Source organism: Cyrtonyx montezumae, unplaced genomic scaffold (assembly GCF_038088225.1).
Source record: "Cyrtonyx montezumae isolate F1298 unplaced genomic scaffold, pur_monq_1.0 scaffold_3, whole genome shotgun sequence".
In the NCBI taxonomy this organism is placed as follows: domain Eukaryota; kingdom Metazoa; phylum Chordata; class Aves; order Galliformes; family Odontophoridae; genus Cyrtonyx; species Cyrtonyx montezumae.
In genome coordinates this window covers 111,065,148-111,081,103 of record NW_027072034.1, presented here as the reverse complement: position 1 = coordinate 111,081,103, position 15,956 = coordinate 111,065,148, and the positions used below count along the sequence as shown (strand labels likewise).

The window sequence follows — 15,956 nt, the reverse complement described above, 5'->3', positions numbered from 1 at the left end:
CATGGCTGCCAATAAATCTTATGTGCACGCTGGTTCATTTTCAGTACTGGAAGCACAAAGCAGACATCTTCCTCTGCCAGCATAGGGAAAAAAAAAAAAAAAAAGTGGGTTAAAAAAAAAAAAAGACTTGGTAAAGAAAAACGATATTATTCAAAACATTTCCCTAATTGCCTTTTTTTTCTATTAAAAAACTCCACATGTTAATATTGTTTTGCTGAAAATTGTGGTATTTAAATAGCTACAAATAATGTTAACGAAGCATTGTTTTAGTTTTGCCTCCAGGAAAAAAAGACAAAACAAAATACTGTAATAAACTGTTCTCCATTTAAGAACAACTGCCATCATATTGGTAATATTTTCCCTTTAGCTGTAGGCTGACAAACGACTCTTTTTTTCCCCCTTTTCCTTTCAACAGAATTATGTGAGCGTGGCAGCACAAGTTGAAAATTCTGCTAAACATTTTGCCTAAGACATACATAAACTGTTCTTGTAACTACTGCAACTGCATGTCTTTCATGGGTACGGCACACGAAAATAAGTCATGTCAAAATAAGCTTCTTGTGTTGAGTACAGTTACAGATGTAGACACGTCTGAGACTTAGAACTCAGATCCTTGAATGCTAGGGGTTTTAAAGATCTTTATTTGTTGTTTGCTTGTTTGCACTCTTCTGCAAAGCAGGAATGTTGGCGTTAATCACCTGGCCAGTGTACAAATTTGAAAATCACATTTGACACCATCTCTCTTGTTTTCTCCTGCTTTCAATTAATTCCAGTATTCATTACCTCTGCATTTTCTTTAAGTTGCTCATTTGTGTTTGTTCTCCGCTGTTACAGAAAACCTGGGAAAAAAAATAAATAAAAATTGAAGTCTGCTCTTCTCCATCTTAAAGACAAATCCCACCTCCATTTTTATAGCTCCCAGGCACCTGAAGTCTTAGTTCTTCTGTCTCTTGCTTTCTCCCTGGAAATCCATGTGAGGGATGCATAAGAATCGGCTGGGAAATCTTCTTACCAAGCAGCTGAAGGAACAGGAAATGCTGAATCCTTAGCAAATGTGTTTTCTGAAAGTAGCAATTAGGATAAATACTTTTAAAAGAGGATTATTGGTATTTTATAAAGTACCCAATTGTTTCCAAATATCAATGTTTTATTCCTTTGATACTTTGATGCCATGTGCCTGCTGAATCTTCACTGAAGCCTTCTAGGAAAAGGATAGAAAAAATGCAGCTTCCAATAGAAAGAAAGAAAGGAAGAAGAGAATAACCTAATCAGCTTGTCTTTGTATGTAACAAAGAACATAAATTCCTGTGTTACTTTTTCACGAATCATCGTAACAACAGCCATCCTTTTTTCCAATGCCGGCTGCTGTTCAGTCGTTGATAAAAAGCAGCATTGTATCATCTCTGCAATGCCACATTTCATACCAAAACACCTAAAAATAATGCTCGATAGAGATCATCAACATATGCTTTGCTGCGGCTTCCCAAAAGGTAACCTGTCTCTACTCGCAGTGCAAGTAACCATGTAGGTACATTCTGTGCCCACTAAATAGCTGTGGCTTACAGGATCTGAAGCAGGAAAAGGATGGGTTTAGCAAGCACTGTTTTTCAATACCAACAGCTTCTGGTGACTGTAATCAGAGTTCATTCTGATACACTAATTTTAAAAAGCTGGCAAACCTCTGAAAAGGAGGATGTGACACTGTTGGAAATAATAAAACCACTCTCAGATCTAAAAAAACCTAACTCTAAAGTTCAAGGCTGCCTACAGTGTTTTATCCCCCTCCTGCACTGTTAGATGTCCCTGGTATAGTGAGTAAATGTGATTTTTAAAGAGATGAGGCCACATATTTTCACAGCGTAAGTAGGAAAGGTGGAACGGACCCCAACACTGAAGGATTTTTCTCTCTCGGGGCTGAGTCGTGAGGTTTTATACCTTATGATGTTTGTAAGGGTCCCAAAGGCAGCAGCAGCATGTCCACACGCTAGCAAACCTGTTCCCCTGCGCTTCCCTAGCATCAATACCAACCACAGCCCTGCCTGAAGCCCTCCCAGCACCTGGCACTGCACCACAGCAGTAGCGTAACACTGACATCCAGTGGATGAAAAAACGCAGTCTCGCTAGCTAACTCGGTCTCACTTCAGGACGGAAGTGCCAATGGGAGAGGTGTGAAAATACAGCAAGGACTATTTTGTTCACACGCACTAGGCCTTTTTGTGAGTTAGGAAGTAGCCCAGGAGCTGAGATTCCTCCCAGATTCATAGGTGAACCTGCGTGTGACCTTCTGAACCATCCGTCCAACAAAACGTGCTTGATTCCTACTTTGTGAAACTACCGGGGCAATGGCAGCGTGGTTTTCTATTCCACTGACACGACCACTTCTGCTTTCCTAGGCTCATACAAAAAGGCCTACGTTGCTTCACTTTGCTTTCCACATCCTGCTGCGCACACTCTAAGGAAAAACAAAAACAACCGCAAGAGAACAGCTATGAAAGAAGAGGGAATCTCAACAGTGTCACAGTAGTTCACTTATGCCCAAGTGCTCCCACTCTGCTCCAGCCCCCCACATCCCCAGCCAGGGACGCCGCGCCGGCCCCGTCACGTGCGCAACCGCGGGAGCCACGTGACACCCCCGCAGCCTCACGCGGCTCAACACCGCCTCCCCCCCTGCCCCCCCCACCGCCTTGGGGACTGACAGCCGTCTCAACCAATCATAGCGAGGAGAACGCCCCCTCTCGCCCACGCCTGTGCGTCATCCGGTGGGTGACTTCGGGGGCCGCTGCCAGTTGGCTGCGGTGGAGCTGCCCCCCACCAATGGGCTGGCGAGCATTGTGACTGACATCCTCCCCAACCAATCGCTGTGTTGGAAGGGCGGGGCAAGAGGCGAACGTCGTCGCAGGCGGCCGGAGTGTGGCGTTTGTTGCCGCCTGGCATCACGGAGCGGCGGTGGCCGCTGTCGTCCTCATTACTTTGTGTGCCCGTCTCGTCCATTGGGCAGAGGAAGGAGGAACGCTAGTGCAGCTTCCCCTCCCGCCTCGTTTCCAGCGCCGCCAAGAGCTACGACTCGATAGGCGGGCCTCTGCGTGTTACAGTGTGACGAGCTATCCCTTCGCCAATGGTATGCGAGGTCGCAGCCCACCAGCCAATCCGTAGCGTGGAGGGGCGGGGCAAGAAGGGGCGGGAGTCTCACGCACAGGGCCGACCTCCCAGCCGACGGGGGGAGTGGGAGGAGGGTCAGCAGCTAGCGAGGGAGGCAACATCAATACGTGACTGTCAGCCGAGACAGCCAATCATTGAGGGGGTACGGTCGAGACTGCCCAATGAGAGGAGCTGAAAGGCGGGCGTTTCTCTTTGATGGACGTGGGCCGCGGCTAATGGGCGGGGAGATCCATGTGACTCTTCCCAATGGACAACACTCAGGGGCGGAGTGGGAGAAGACGGGCAGGCAGAGCAGCCAATCAGCGCGAGGGTCGGCGGGGCGCCGTCCAATGGGCGGTGCGAGGGGCGGTGCGGAGGCGTGTCTCGGTGTGTTTGGGTTCGTGCTCCTCGGGGGAGGGAGACGGCGGCGAGGAAAGTTTTCGGGTTTTTTTTTTTTTTTTGGTTTGGTTTTTTTTTTAACTGATTTTTTTTTTCCAATTATTATTTTTATTTCTATCCGCGGATAAGGAGGCCGCGCTCCGCAGCTTTTTTAGCTCTCGTTGTTCCCCGGGTGGAGCCGCCCCCGGCACTGAGGAGAACGGGGTTCAGAGCGGCGGTGCCTCAGCGGTAAGTGCCCCCTCCCCTCCCCTCCCCCCACACCTCTCCTCCGGGCCCTTCCCGCCCGCGTGCCGCGCGCGCCGCCTGTGAGGGGACACTGGCGCTAACGGCGCGCGCGCCCCCCCTCCTCCCCACCCCCACCTCCCGCTCCCGTAAGCCACGGGCGGGCTGAGTGGGGCTCACCCAGCGCGGCGGCCCGAGGAGCTCCACTTACCCTTTTCCTTTTTTTCTTTTTTCCTTTTACATTCCGTAATCGTATTTATCCGCGACTCGACCGTTTCCAGAGTCCCCCTTTTCGTCTACAAAACCTACGAGTCTTCCTGAGAAGCAGTAGGTAAACGTTTGCACTCCGTGTAGTTCTATGTTGAACGTTTTACTTACTGCTTTCCAGTCATATTGCTATTCAGATGAACTGAACTTTTAGTTTTTGATACAACTGAACTGCTTTGCTTCTTCGGCTTCTTATATACGTGCATAAATTCAAGCAGCTTTCTGTTAAGCTCGTCTGTACTGAAGTTGCTCAGCAATCCCACGTCCCCCACGATTGCTGTGACAGTGCAGGTGCAGCAAAACACGCCTGAAGAGCTCAGCAAAGGCTCTGATCTGCTACGGCACCCGAGGTCCTGAACTCAAAGATAAGGTCAGGGCTTTTCTGCGTGATCCACTGACAGTGCTGGTGCTGCCTCGGGAGTGCTTGCTGAAGGTGGCTCCTCACCCATGCGTTGCTAACTCTGCTAACCAGACAGGTAAAGCTTGGCAGTTCTGCAATGAAGATATTTTGGCCTAGCAAAAAAGTTGAGGCGGGGAGGAGAGCAGAACCCTGTGTGGCTGCAAGCATGCGTTACCTTTTCTGCTCCGAAGCTGCAGTGGCAATGAGGTGCAGACAGATATGCTGTAGAACTAGGTGACACGGTCATTACACCGTTTACTTTCATCTCAGCTAGCTATATTGCACGTAAACATTTTGTGAATATACAATTTCATGTAAAACTATGCACATATATATACAATTAACTCAGAATTCTCAGTGCTAATTGGTAAAATCCTAATGTGCATACTTCTCTCATCAACTTAATCTTGTTTGTTTCCTTATGATGTTATTGGGCTGCTCAGTAAAGAGAATCTCTTCATTCTGGTAATGTGGAAGTGCTGGGAAAAACAGTGACCCTGTTATAAAACAGTGTATGAATTGGCATGCCGCTGTGGTGTTTGCATAGCTGCACATTCAGCTGGAAATCTGAGTTTTCATCTTAAAAAATAAGGTTTTGTCCACTCAGACATTGGAGAAGAAGCATCTCGAACTGTGAATCAAAAGAATCACCTACCAGCAACTGTGTGACTGAATATTCCAATAAAACGCTTGAGTTAGTAAGTGTGTCATGGCTTTGCTTGGTGATGAGTGTTTGATCATTAAAGCTGGATGTAGTACAGAGCTTCCCAGTGTTGGAGGATGACTTGAAGAAGAGGGAGCTTCAGAGGAAACAAACTTGCGTGGTTCTGAAATAGCAGGTTTGGCCTTATGTTTGCCACCAATGATAGGTAGTAGTGAAACAGAAATAAATTGTTGTGCAGAAGTAATGCCTGATATGTAGAGGTAGCTGCATCTAGAACAGCGGCATGTGTAGTTGCTTCCAGAATGGTGGAATGAGTGCCGTAGAATCCTTCATTTGAAAATAAGTTCGCATGGATTTTGTTCTCTTGGTTTTTATTGATTCTGTTTTACAGCAAAACAGGTATGTTGCTGCTCATGGAAGACTGGGTTTACAATTACTAAGTATTACAAACACTGGAGATCATAGAAAAAAACATTCTAGGAGCTTAATTATTGATTTGAGAGGGTTTATTAGTAGTTCAGTTATTTTATTCTCCATTTTCTGCAGGATCCATGTATGCAAAATCTCCTGTCCTGGCTGCTTATTGTGTTATCTTTGGGGTTTTTTGTTGTTGTTTTTTTTGCCCTCAGAATGTCTTTTTATACATGGGTAGTCTGCCTTGTGCGATAATAATGATCAACAGTCATTTTGCAGCTTCTTTGCAATGACTTTCCTCAGTAATTGTTCTAATGCTGTTATGACATTCACTAACTCTGCCTGTTCCAACAATTTACCAATTCTTACCAGGTACCTTACATCTTACAGCTACTAGAATAATTAGTGAGATTTTATTTTTCATGCAGCCTTTTTCTAAGTTTAATTTCTGGGTCGGTAAGTCTGTCCTTGTTGAAGAATCGGTAACTTTTGTTTCATGTGGCAAATAAAGTGTATTTTGTACATAGATAAAGGAAGAAGTATCTGAAACTAGTGGATAGATACCACTGAGTCTTGTTCAGCATAAATTTTGTCACCTCAGTCCTTACGGTGTGTGTGCCTGAGCTGACTTTGGAAATGCTTTTAATGACCTTTCTGATGTTTTTAAGAAAAAAAACAACTTGTAAAATGTCACACTGTCTTGGGGAACAGATAGGAAGAAGTTATTTGCCCTGTCTTCTAATAGCAAGAACTTAGTGGCAGATATATAGTATTAATTGCTCCACATATTTGCAATTGTTTAACCAGACGTGGTATAACAGGACCCCTGGATTCTTGCTAATAATGTTCCGTACCTTAATAATTACTTTAGTAATAACGAACATACTGCAATTTGTTGTTCTTTCAACGCACAGCATGTGATATAGGCCCCGAAGAATTGCTCTCAGTTTCTAGTTAATCCAAACTAAACTTTCTGCTACCGTCTGCTAATAGAAGCAGGGACGCGTTTTGGTACTGGAGCCAGCTGTCACTGTCAGACAAGTTGCTGCCAGTCGGCATTTCTGCCTGTGAGTTGATTAGTGCAAAAGCTGTTAGGGTATTCTGGTTCCTCTTCCCTGCTACTTTCAGCAGGCAGTAAAACCCTTATACTTCCTCAGATTTCTCTGCTTTATTTTTCATATTTTCTTTTCTGTGTGCAAAAATAATGACAACTTTTTTTTGGGGGGGAAAGTAAGCATTCAGTGCTTCAAAGAATGGATGTTATTTTTTTTTTCTCATGTGGAACAGCAGGCAATAAGTCTGTTGAATACATTTTCTCTTCTTATGGGGTAAGAAGAAGGTGCTTTTGCACTTACAGAATGCATGTTGTAGGGGAATGTTATGAGGTTTTTAAGTTCTCATCAGTGTAAGGTTTGTGGTTGGAGTTTGGATGTTCTCTGTGTTTACCATGTAGTGAGCTATGGAGATGACCTTTTCCAGTTTCAGCTACTCGGTACGGATTGCATTTCTGGGCCTTGCCAGCTCTAGGAGTTCTGAAATCAGATATCTTGCACGTATTTCCTGATTTAATGCGTGCAGATTAGGAAAAGCACAATGGGCCCTCCGTGAAAAATCTGAAAATAAGAGTTTAGTTGGGGAGAAAAAGGAAAGAATCTATTTAGAAGGGTAAGTAAAAATATGCCTAAAAGTAGCTCTTAGTTTAGCTCTCAGGTTTTTTGAGAAATACGCTGCTTGATGGGAGAAATGGGAGACACCGTGAGACAGTATTCATGCTGCGTGCTATGGCTGGGCTGGTCAAAATAAACGTGTAAAGCATAAACTCAGAGGCAGTATATTTTGACCCTGTCAGACAGAAGATTGGAGGCTGAAAAGCTAATTAGAGGATGAGAGGATAAGAAGTGGAGTTGCAAAACAAAGGGTTGATAATTTTAAATAGCCTGATGGAGGATTAGGGAAAAGGTGATACAATAATAGGGTGTTGTGTGAGGAAGAGCCCTTTAAACCATCTCAATGAGTAGTGAAGAAAATAGCTCAGTAATGTTTTTGCTTGATTTAATTTCTGTAATTTCATTTTTGCTGTTAAGAGTGCAGTGAAATGCACTGTAGTGAAAAGCAACCTGACTGAGGTTTTTTCATTAGTGTCCTCAATTTTTGGCAGCAAAGACTTCTGCCTTAGGAGAAATCTGTTCTTTTGAGCTGTTGGATTTAGTAGTGGGTCTATGAAGAACATTAGTTTGTACATACACTGAGAACTTACGTCTCTGAATTTGCAGATTTTCAGTTTCTAGCTTTTTTAATAGTTGCAGATGTTTTCTTTTCCTGTTCTTCTGATGACCTTCTATCCTGAAACAGCATTTTTTCCCATCTTTGTCTTGCTTTTCTTACAGTACTGATTGTGCCTTGCTGTGTTTGTCTTCTTAACTGTGTTTGTCACGTGGCAAAAGTGACAAGCTTCACAAACGGAGTGATTTTAACCGAAGACGCTATGTGTATGCAAAGCCCTAAGCCTGCGTCCTTCTTTTAAGTTTGGTTTATTCGATTGGCGTGTCATCAGAATAGACAAATCCCTGGGCTGCTCCGGGGCAGTCCTTGCTGACCTCCAGGGCCTCATGACCCCTGCGAGAGCCTCATCGCTGAATCACTCTCATGGTAGGAAATGGGCTCATCTCGAGGAGACAACGGGAACCCTCGTGGGGCTGCCAGCCTGCTGTGCCTTAAACATGCTTTGGGCCTGAGGCGATCCCCGTGTTAACATATGTCCCTCTTGACTTCTGCTTCTTACAGCCAAGAGATGTAAATTACCCGGCCACCCTGTGTCAGCGTGGTCTAGCTACAGATACAGACGTCTTAGTCGCTGTCTGTGGCTGAGGAAACCTGGGTTACCCAGATCCTCACTTGAACACTTGAAAACCTTTTACTAGGAGTGTTTTGTGATTCCTTAGAAATCATCTGATTCCCTTTTCTAGAGACAATTGAAATACCTTGAGTGCGTTTTATTTTCGTGCTACAGCCAACAGTAGAATCTGGTGTTGCACACGGTAATGTTGTAATTAATGATTTCTAAGTTTTTCCAGGAGTAAGAAATAAAGTTGCACGTACATTTGCTTCCTTTGCTTCTACAATGATGCTTCACATAACCCAGGTTTCTGTTTTTTGCACTGACTTCAGATATTCTGAGTTAAGATTAGTAGGTGGAAAATCTCACTGGAAAGCTGATGTCTTGACTATGTACTTAGGATAAAGTAGTTGATTGAAATTTTTGTCTCTGAGGTAAAGGAATGCAGGGTGTTTGCTTGCCCCAGCTTCTTACAGAAAACAATACGTGCTTCATTGCAGAATGTATTATGGTCCATCCTTGATCTGAAGCAGCTGGAAATCACTTTAAGAAGGAAGGCCATAACGTCGCATTCAATAGTTGCTTTAGGATATTGTCAGCTACTTTTACCTTTTTTTTTTTCTTCTTTTTTTCAAACCTCGAGGAGTTTTCTGGATTGAGTTTTACTGGGATATGTTTGTCATGACTATAACAATATTATGTTGCTCTAAATGTGGTAGTTTCATTGCAATTAGAACATGAGTATTCTGAAATTTGTGTTTGAATATTTTTTTAAGTTGAATTTAAACGGCCTTTAAGAAGAAGTTAAATAAAGAGCACTTTGGCACCAACAATGGGTCCACAGAGGAAGTTTTATAGCCATTGTAATTTACATTCATATCCTTCCATGTGTAATTGGGCTCTCAGGGGAACTTTGTTTCCAAACCAGCTTTCTAACTCTTTCTGTTTGTCAAATGATTCTGCCTTGTTGGGTTTTAATTGTAGTGTACACTTGCAATTAAAAATGTGACTAGTGTGAAAGGATGAGGAGTACACAAAGACTAATGTTATTTTTCAGAGGGTTTTTTTTTTTTTTTGTTATTATATTTAGTAAATGGTTAGAGGAACATTATCTGTGTTTCTGATGGCAGTGAATTCGCTGAATGAGACTTGAAAGGGGAAATACATTCTTTACTGCTGAGCTTTTTAACTCACTTTTTTCAGTGTTTTGTTTCCAGTAAACTAGCTCTGAATTTTTAAAGTCTAGAGAGAAACAATTGAAACTGGCCAATCAGCTTCTCTCTTGGAAAGTGAACTTCTTGATTTAAATATATTCTCTTCAATAAAGAAGTCTTCCTCTGGTGGGAAAAGTGAATTAGTGTGCAGAGAAACGTTTCAGACTGAAGATGTAAATCCCATTGTATCAGATACTTCTGACCTTGCCTAATAAGCCGTGGAAAATCCTCCTGACCACATACAGTAGCAGTGGCCTCAGGGCAGGAACACAAAGACATAATCGGTCTGGTTCTTTGCAGTTCTAACCCCATACTTAGCCATTGGTGGATAATGTTACTTTCACCAGTTTGGGTAACTAGATAAACTGGTACTGTTTTCGCCTGGATACTGTATATCAGCATAACTTGGCCCTGCCTCAGCTGTGGAAGGGATCTGGCTATGTAAATGTTATCTCAGTTTTACAAAGTTGCAACTCAGAAAGCAAATAAGAATTCATATTAGTTCATTTTCAAGTTTAATAGTGAACGAAAGCCACCATTTAAACGTGGAAAAATTTCCAAACCCAGGAGCAAATGTACACTGTAACCACGTTTTCAGATGTGGTGGGGCTGTGAACATCAGTTATCATATGTTGCCTTAAGGCAGACCTGAGTATTTCTGACTGCAGCAATAAATGCTTGCTACCTTCCTTTTGAGTACAGTGCCACTTCTAGAATATTGAAGAGCTGCTTTGTGCCACCCTCAAATGACTGAGAATTGAGGGCTGTGGCTCTTGCTTCTGCAGGTCCCAAACTTCACTTACAAGTAGTTCCACATTCAATAGTCCTGAGTGTGTTTATCAGAGTTTGCAGTGTTGAAGAGTAGAATTGTATCTCGAATAACTTCTTGTTCTTTTTAAATTAAAAAAAAAAATCCATAAAAATGAAATGCATTGCCTCATTTCTTCGAAGAGGGTTGAAATAATGTTGTTAAATATAGAGAAGATTTTTTGAAAATTAGCTTCCTCTCCCTTTCTTGGGCACCTAAATAGACGAGAAGCACAATTCAGACTGATGTCAAGCTATAAATATTGATGAAGCTGAACTTGGCAGCTGGTTACATTGGAAGTTGATGTTTGCTATTGTAGTTCAAAATTATTTGCTTAACAACTTCGTTGTTTTTTTTCTTCAACAATAATAGCGTCAAGATCTGGAACTTCTCTGAATAGATAATCAAGTTAGTAGGAAGTCAGATAAAATGTTTTAAACCAGGATGTCAGTTACTAATGACTTAACACATTTAAGTGTGGAGCATTCATGTGGAAATTTCAGGGTGTAAACTAACAGAGAAAAGCAAATAGAAATGAAATAGAAAAGCAAATTGTGACTGAATCTTCATTCTCAACAGATCCGCCCCCCTCCCCCCCCCCCACACACATCATCCTCATAGCTCTGTCTCAGCCCAGTCTGACGTGTCTACCCCAAGCTGCATTATAGGCTGTAGTGTAAAGATCCAGAGCTTCTCTGTGGAACAAAGATTCTTTTTCCCTTGTTTCTATATCATGACTATTGCAGGAGTTAGCAGCAGTATTGATGTGTTTGAGGAAAGAAAACTTTTATATTCTTCTAATTATAACGAACTATAACTTATAATTATAACGAGTTTGAAAGGAGCAGTATCTCCCAATCCTATGATGTGTTTGACAGATTCTCATGGTGCTCTCTTTTAAATCATCCCTATAACTGATGAAGTTCACATTTAAATATGTCAATGGATGGATAAGCCACTCTTCTTTTCAGGGCCTGTGCCTGTTTGATCAGTTTTAATTTCGTTTCTGCTGCTATTTTTGATAAACATATTGTTACATAGGTCTTCATAACTGTTATTTCTGGATGAAAAGGAAAATTTCAATCCTGAGTTGTCTCCCTTTCATGGTATAAGTAACCCGACGTGGTGATTCTGATGGTATTTCTAGCAGTGGAATTATTTGTAGCTTTTAGGTTTAAAGTCAAGCTGTTGAGAGGTAGTTTTCCCTCTCGTACTAACGTTTTAAGATAAACAAAAATAAAGTCTGCTATAGTTTAGCAGCCTTTTCGTTGTCCTTCCCGCTCTGAAACTCAACTCGTCTGTTTTCTGAAGCCTTTTCTCATTTTTATAAATATCCTGAAATAAAGCCTTGCTATTGTTCTACTTGTTTTGCTTCAGCAGCCCTGAAGCTTTGGGAGTGCTGTGTAAATGGCTTGCTCGCACTTTGCCCGTCTTGACTGCATCCCAGTTTTTTGCCACCAGAGCGCCATTAAATTACGGGATAGTTGTAATGCTCATGGTAATGACTGCTTGTGTGCCATTAAGATTCCGAGCATTGCTGCTATTATCATGAGGAAAGCCGTATTAGCAGTGTGAAATAGCCCTCATTTGTGCCTGGAAAGCATTCCTTTTCAATTCCTAAGTGAGCACAAGATGAACAATTGAAAGAAATGAGTGGATTTTTTTTTGTTTGGTTGGTTGTTTTGTTTGTTTTTGTTTTTTTAATTGTAATAGTTTGTTTCTGACTTGACTCAGAATTTCCTTTCATGACATTAGCTGATAAAACCTCGGTATAGAGCTGAAAAAGTAGGCAGTATTCTCAGCTCCTTGGATTTTAGTTCCTGGGTGCTTCAGTCATCACCAAAAGGTAGTGTGCTGCTGTCAAGTGCAGGTTGGAGAGGGGAGAGCACAAGGTGAACTGTTCAATGCTCTACACTGCCTATAGTCAAAGACAAGAGATAAAAGAATATAGGGTGTAATTCAAGATGTGGTTGGTCATGTAAGATAAAGAGTACTCCCAGACCCCTCAATTTTGATAGTTCTCACAAGAAACATTGTGATAAAGTGTTGAAGGGCTTGAGAAAAAGCAGAGACAGTTTTGGGGATAAGTGCACTTACATGCACACATAATTTCTTATATATGAAGTATGCGTGTGCTTCAGCCACACTGAATAGAGGGGACAGTGCACAAAGGAGTTTGGCAAGCTTTAACCAGTGAGCGGCCTTGGGCTGCCTGCAGTTGGGATTTAACCTTGATTACAACTGAGAAGTGATCTGTAGCGTACAGCAGGCTGCTGTGGCAAACGAGACAAAAATATATCTTGTGTTCACTGTACCTTTTCGTGGATTCTTTAGCAAACCCGGTATGTACAGGAAAGAAGGGAACTTTTCAGCTTCTTCATGCATTGGGAAGCATCAAAAAGGTGCAAGCAAAGCGTTCTTAAGAAACGCACTTAGCAATTTTTTTTTTCCTTTAGTGAGAGCTGGAGTGCTTGGCACCTCAGATGTTTGTGTAGATGTTTGGGAACGCTGAGGAGGTGGCAATGCAATGTTCTGTCTTCGGTTCGCTTTTCAAGGTTGTCTTCAGACTCAAGCAGGATTTTCTGAGCAGGAAGTCTGCACCATTTTTGTGTGGCAAAAAGCTGCTGTTCTTAAGAATTTTGTTCGTGACAGGTGTTCCAGTATCCATGTGATCCCAGTTTTTGCTTTAAAAAGATATCATATAGGCATGAGCAAAGAAGTATTACTTGTTGCTCAGAAGAAGTCCTATAGCTGGGATTTTAAAAGAAGTATTATTTTGTTCAATTTTCCTCCTTAGCATTGATTCAATGGGGAGTACATTCTTTATTGGAAGAAATCGCTTATCTGCATGGCTCATGTTACGCTGTTGCCCATGTAGCAAATAATAATAACAAAACAATTGAAATCTTCATCAATGTTCTACTCTATGAAGTGGTTTTGCTAATTTATACTTGGGCTCTTGATGTAGAACTCAGGTACTATGGTTTGAGGCTTGTGCTTTGCACCTGTAGGTTACGGCGTAACTTTTGTGTAGTGCTGCTGTTCTTACTGCCCCTTAGAAGAACAGGACTTACAGGGTATCCACTCTAAGTTACAGTTATTTGTATTGTTTTGATACACATACATCAGATCAACATTAACAGTTGAGCCATTTTTCATCTAGAGCAGACAGCTTTTGGTACAAATATGCTAACACTGAACAAAATACAAAGTTGTGCAGCCAACACTGAATGAAACATAGCAGATGTTTTGTCTCATGTCATGCTTCGTTGTAGGATGGAGGAGGAATATATATATATATATTAAGTATATACATCATATATATTTCTGTGCTGTTTTGATGTTACAAATTGCTCCAGGCCATCTTCTTGATTTCCTAATTGGATATGTTATGTTTTTGTGTAGTTATGTGAGCTGGCTTTTGTGAGGTGATAATTTTAGATAGCTTGAGGCTTTCTGGGCAGAATGCGCGTGCATTTAATTGCTTTTTCAGAAGCATTACAGTGTATAAGTTGGAATTGAGATTAAAATTTACCACTGTCAAACATTTTGGGATACTTAAATGGCAGTGGCAAGACCCCCTTTTTGTCTCCAGATGTACTGAGTCAGAAATTGAATGAATTTAGCCAGTTCAATGATGTTTGTATGTTGTCATTCTTTCAAAATAGGATTGCATACCCAACAATGATTAATGGGATTCATTTTTATAGGTAACTAATATTCTTGAGAGTTCTCAGAATTACACGATCGCTTTTCTTGAATGCACCTTGTGCGTTACCTCAGTTCTTAAACAAGAAACAAGTCTCACCCCGTTCTTCCTCTCAGTTGCAAATAGAAATATTTTTAGCATTTCCTACTGTTATGTGACATCTCGCAGTCAGTAGGAAATTCTGTCACACGTGTTATTGGTGTTCTGCAGACATGGATAGGAGGTTGCAGGGAGAGTTTGAAGAAAACATTTTACTGATTGTAACCTGTTCCTTTCAGTTCTGTGTGCCTGGAATACTGTGGTGTTCCTATAGAGGCAGCTTAACGAGTTGTGAGCAGAAAGGAGGTACTCACTGTAAGGAATGAACTTGGTGAGCTCCCCCCCAAAAAAAAAACAACACTTGAGCACTTGAGGAAAAAAGCTAGCCTAGGAATCCTGACTCTGAAGAGGGTATTCTGCAGCTTCAGAGGTATCTTACACCAGCTAAATGAAGTGCTGCAGTTGACTATATTAGAACCAAAACTACATACAGAATATTGTGGAGACTGCACTGTACATGCGTGTGGCACTGGTCTGCCAGAGGATGACTATTTATGTACTCCTGTAGCATGTAGATATAATGAATTGTTTCCGTTATTACAAGTGACACATTGAGTCTGATCCTGCAGTACACCTGGATATTAAATCAGTACGTGTAATTAGCTGGTCAGTACTTTGGACATGTCAAAGTTTTGGGGAAGGGTAAGTGCCTTTCCAACTTCGTTCTTTCAGAGGTGCCTAAATTGTGGCTGGGGCTTCTTTGTTTTCATTTTTGTTTTTGCTCCCCTCTTGCTCCCCTTGGGCAGTTGTTGGCTACCTAATCAAACTGTCTGTTTTTCTTCATAATTTTTTCCTTTGCAGTCCACAGAAGCATGTTGACACATCCTAAAGCCTAGCTGTTGACAGAATTAGATAATCTGAGAATCTTGAGTTAAGAGATGTATCCATGATATTTAAATTCTCTTCCGACTGCAGCAAATGCTGGGTATCTCCTTGCTGTACCATCTTTACAGTCTTACTTATCTGCATGTCATGTTCCACTTTTAACTCAGTCTAGTTTTGCTGGATTCTAGTTTTTGGAGCCACTTTCATTTTGCTAATTAACATTGTTATAGTTCTGGAAACATAGCTCTATGTTTTTTTAGAGTAATGGTGGGAAAATGATCAGTCTAAAAGTTATAGCTACTCTCTAGAGGCCTTCTTTTGTTAGGGATGGGAATCCATACTCTTTTTCACCACCAAGATTCTGTGATGAGGTAGGATGTGTTACTGGTGTAATTAGCAGCAGTTCTCTCTTTTCCTGTGGAGACATTAGTGGTTCATAAGCATTTGGTGGTTTGGCTGGAATTTTAAAAGCTTTTCCTAGATACTAAAGCTGTGTTATTTGAGTGTCTATCCTATAGCAAACTCTTTTTTTTTTTTTTTTTTGGGGGGGGTAACTTTTTTCTTGCTTGCTAGCTTCTCCAATACTTAATATCATAGAGTTATAGAATGGCTTAGATTGGAGGGAACTTAAAGCCCACCCAGCTCCACCTTGTGCTGTGGGCAGAGCTGCCACCTGCCAGCATAGGCTGCCCAAGGACCCATCCAACCTGGTCCTGAGCACCTCCATGGATGGGGCACCCACAGCTTCTGTGGGCAGCTGAGCCAGCGCCTCACCACCCTGAGTTTAAAAATAAATAAATAAAGATTCTTCCTAACATCTAACCTCAGTTTCCCCTCTTTTAGTTTAAAGGTATTCCTCCTTGTTCTGTCACTATCAAACCATGTAAAAAGTCTTTCCCCCTCCTGCTTGTAATCTCCCTTCACATACTGGAAGGCTGCAGCGAGGTCTCCCTCAGAGCCA

The 15,956-nt window shown here is 41.9% G+C and overlaps 1 protein-coding gene across 8 annotated transcripts in view; it reads left to right on the top strand.

The window, feature by feature from the left end:
- The first annotated feature begins 3,620 nt into the window (after window positions 1-3,620).
- TNRC6B (trinucleotide repeat containing adaptor 6B) overlaps window positions 3,621-15,956 on the top strand; it is a 126,030-nt gene continuing 113,694 nt past the window's right edge. For 5 of the 8 annotated variants that reach the window (XM_065742934.1, XM_065742933.1, XM_065742940.1 and 2 more), the window contains exon 1: window positions 3,622-3,765. The gene's annotated coding sequence lies outside the window, so the exon portion shown is untranslated. Of the gene's footprint in view, window positions 3,766-15,956 lie in introns of all 8 variants that reach the window. The other 3 variants (XM_065742936.1, XM_065742935.1, XM_065742941.1) reach the window with 1 other exon arrangement.